Here is a 4,471-nt window from a genome sequence, read left to right on the forward strand (position 1 = left end):
TCCACAAATCCTTATGGCCCTGGTTACATGCAAGCATCAGCAACAACCAACAGTGCTGCACAAAGGAGGTGGCAAGGGATATGGAAAGCTGACGAAGATTTAGGATTATTCCTTTTCTCAGAACTGCATCACTTGAGAGCTTCAAGTTAGCAGGCCTAAAGTTAGCCAGACATGCTAATTCTGGGCTTCTTGTGAGTCTAATTTCATTCCTAGAAGTGGAGCTGTGTCTGCGCAAGCTTGGCTGAAGACCATCATTTCCAAAAGCAGTCAGGCACCAGTGCAATTGTCAGTCACTGCTGATGCTGGTTATGTGCCTTTTGAAAATCCCGCCAAGGACAGCTGAAAGTCTGGCCCCTAGTACACTCACTTCAATTTACTCAGCTGTAATTAGAGGTCAGCCCTGCACACACTGGAGTCCTCCCATTGAACCGCTCGCAGCAAAAGATCTATACTATTGTGATGAGGGGAGCAAAAATAAATTCTACGTATTGAAAACTGAAAAGTGAAGCCACTGAAGGGTAGGAATGCGATGAATCAGTGGAGGGGCCCTAAAGCTAGTATCTAACTTACAAACAGTACAAGGTATTTTATTGTTTATCAATGTGCTTTCTCCCCATACAAACACCCGGAGACAACAGAGCTGTGTTTGTTAGTTACAAGGACACAGTGTCATACATCAAGCCAGAAGCAAGCCCAGGCTGAGAGCCCAGATACATGCAGTCCCAGTACTGGTACTTTGGGCCTTACTAATCGGGGGAACCATTACTTATACCATTACTTACTAATACCTCGGCCTTACTAATGCAGGGAACCTCATTAATCTGAACACAACGGGACCATACTACCATCTGAATTAATGAAAGCTCCTGTTGCCAGTGTGTGGTTATAAACTGCATAAGGACATACTTCCTTTTTATTTTTCCCTTTTTTTTTCTTTTTTTTTTTTGAAAAATGAGAGTTTTGACATTAAAAAAAGTAATCCAAAATCCTCAAGAAGTTCAGAGTGCATGCACTAAACATAAAAATTCTCCTGCAAGCCACAACAGCAGCTGATGCAGGGGTGGATCAACTTTGTTAACCAAGCTGCCTGGGTTAGCAAATTGTGGAATAGGAGTATTATAGGCCCTAAGGACCTGGAAACTTCATACACTGATTCTCCTGGGCTTTGGAAGGAACTTCAGCATCAGGTCAGAAGCTTTTAGGTCAGGCCTGTCTCAGGACTGAACTTTTGAATCTTCACATCCTCTGCTTATCATTTTCAATCCCTCTCTGTATTTTCTGTGCCTAAGAATGCATGGTTTATGGCAATTGCGTTACGTTGGCCATTTGTTTCCAGAAGCAGTCAGAGGCAAGTGGTCAGCACCTCAGATAATATTTAATGTTGTCTTGGTGTCTTCTAAGATGGCACCATTTTTATTTCCTAAGGAAATCATCTCCCTGGAGGCACAGACTCAGTTATAGAGATAATGCTAATTGCAAACTGCCAAACAAGTGTTAGTTCAAAAGCCTAGCGGTGGATAACAAACGCGCTGACTTCTGGTGATGAAGCTGGAGAGAACGCTCGCTTCCCTTTCATGCTCTGTTCTGCAGATCACAGAAATAGGAGAGCTGCAGAATAGCTAGGAATGAACTGCCACCGTGTGGCCAAGAGATGCCTTCAGTTACATTTCTAGAAACCTCCAAGATGCTCTCAGGTAAGTGACAGTCCACAGCACTTACTAGCAAAAGGTTTTGGCTTGTTCATACATTTCAGCTGGGCAGTACTGGTGAGGGCTTGCTCCCTTCTCATTCTCAATTTAAGCAAAGGGTGGTATATACAACTTTTAACATCCTTGTTATGGTTTCTCTGACACATCACCTCTTCTTCTGACAGGTGCCAGGATATCAGGATCAGGGCATTTAGGTAATGACGCCTTGCCTTATTTCAAAAAGGATGGATAACTTTTGAATTACCCATTCTGGCAAGGGAGATTGGAACTAGATGATCCCTTCCAATCCAAGCAATTCTATGATAAAACTTCACCCTGCACTAAATTGCTCTTAATTAAGTAACAGACTCTACTGCCTGCTACTCAATCTGATCTGAAGCAGCTGGGTTCCTATGTTCTGATTCACCTTCAAAATTATCACAGAATCACAGAATTGTAGGGGTTGGAAGAGACCTCTAGAGATCATTGGGTCCAACCCCCCTATTATTATGTGAGAAAAACATCATTTTCTAGCTGTTAGACTCAAGATAAGTCAAGACTCACTCCACCGACTTGATGCAACTTCTTTCCACCTTACCGTTAGCGTAACTCAGAGCTACAGGACCAGAAGGTTGCAAAAGCCTCCTAATACATAGCCTGCTGTGACTTGCCGACTTCACATTGGTTTCTTCTCCTTGTAGGCCTCCTCCACCATGGAAGCAGAATAGGAGTTATCCTAAATTTGCCCAGGCGGAATTATGAACTAGCTCTACAACTGTGAATAGTTTGAACACACCTACTAAGTGCTAATCTAATCTTTTTCATACAGCCCATTCAAGCCTCAGCAGATAACTATATACCTTTGCTATGCATTACCCTGGAGAACTTCCGGCATCACTTAATGTGGAGCTCACACCTTCTGCCTTTGTTGTATCTTTATGGCACTAAAAGGCTCAAACTGGAGTGCATATCTTGTCCAGCAGCCAGCTTTCCATTAGCTGTCCATATTTCTTCTGTTTCTGTCAAAGATGCTGCAATTCCATCTCACTTGCATGTACTGCGGTTACACCGAGCTGCTCAACACTATAGGACAGTGTAAATAAAATGATTTTGAATCCCTCTGGACTTGACTTCTTCAAAAGATTTCATTTCTTTTCAGTTACTGGTTTCCAGTATGCAGTGCCTTTGGTTTCTCACAGATAGCTGTGGATGTGGCATCACTGAAATTCATAGCCAGAGCTCCTTCAGGAGCAGTGGTCACCAATGACACTAGTTAGAGGAACATGAAATACCTCAGTACATCAACTGAGCTGGGGTTGAAGCAACAAAATAAGAGATACTCTCCCAAAGATCTTGCCCATTACTCCAACACATTCTTGGGAAAGAGCTTTTGGAGGTCAGTGCTTGCACACAGCAGCCTTTATCAGCAGAGCTCTGAGTTTATTTACTTCACTATCAGAGCCTGGGAACGAGACTGAAAGAGCTCACTACTGATCTCTGTAAGGGATCTAGGTCATGCAGAGCTCTGCTGGTCATGAATAATTCTTCTGCACAATATACATCACCAAGGCTCTTGCAGTAGGTTCTTAATTTCAGCCTCTCACTTCCTGAAAACAGCCACAAGTTGCAGTGAGATCACTTAGAGGCCTTACACCAGGCAGAGGGACTCCCTTTGCTGTTGGTGCAGACAGCTCTGCCTCCAAAGCCATGTGGAAGACATTTTTTCCCCCTCACTCTTTTTCATAAAGACAAGCATGTAAGTTGCTCTGAAAGTAATGCCTCCCATTTATTTCCATGGAAATTACAGGAGATACAAGGAATACAATAACACTATTTGACAGAGAAATTCCTCAGCTAGAAAACACTATTTTTCATCATAGTCACAACCATTAGCTATGCATTTTCACCAATAATGAACAAGAACCTGCATATCATGCTCATAAAAAACTGCACTGATTGAAGTGACCCACTGTCATTGTCACCACTGCTGAAACACACCACCCACTGCCTCACTGTGCTCACATCCACTTTTTGGTCTCCATAAATGTTCAGCAGATGTCTATGAATGTCAGTGGGTGCCATTTTTCCTCACAGAGGTATTCAGTTCCACACCTTTGCTTCAAAAGTACTTCCATGCCAGACGCCATTTTGTCAGACCTCCCCTCTGCTGCCATGTAATGGAATATTAGTGAGAAAGTTCAACCTCTACTGTCATACTACCAACATCTGCCTCTGATGTCATGGGCCAATGTAATGAAATAGGAGGCATTACTTCCAGAGCAGCCCTCGTGTTTCACACTGGAGTTTGAGCACTGGACGGCAGGAGACCTGTACCCCCGTCACAGAGAGATGACCAGAGGTACCTCAGCTTTACCACGACAGACAAGAAGTTACAGAGAAGTTCCAACATGCTGAAGCAGTCTGGTGTTGCACATCCCAGAGGCCTGGAGCATTTCCCCTACGAGAACAGGCTGAGAGAGCTGGGGCTCTTCATCTTGGAGAAGAGAAGGCTCTGAGGAGACCTGAGAGTGGCCTTCCAGTACCTGAAGGGGGCCTACAGGAAAGCTGGGGAGGGACATTTCAGAAGGGCATGCTGTGACAGGACATGGGGAAATGGCTTTAAACTGAAAGAGGGTAGATTTAGACTAGAGATTAGGAAGAAATTCTTGACTGTGAGGGTGGTGAGACACTGGAACAGGTTGCCCAGAGAGGTTGTGGATGCCCCCAACCTGGAAGCATTCAAGGCCAGGCTGGATGGGGCTGTGAGCAACCTGGTCTAGAGG

General features: G+C 44.2%; 1 long non-coding RNA gene across 1 annotated transcript; it reads left to right on the forward strand.

The window, feature by feature from the left end:
• On the forward strand, nt 7–2,813 carry LOC110387941. Its single transcript, XR_002432751.1, has 2 exons — nt 7–1,694; nt 2,390–2,813. It is a non-coding gene; the product is annotated as an uncharacterized LOC110387941 (long non-coding RNA).

Source organism: Numida meleagris, chromosome 1, assembly GCF_002078875.1.
Source record: "Numida meleagris isolate 19003 breed g44 Domestic line chromosome 1, NumMel1.0, whole genome shotgun sequence".
NCBI lineage: Eukaryota > Metazoa > Chordata > Aves > Galliformes > Numididae > Numida > Numida meleagris.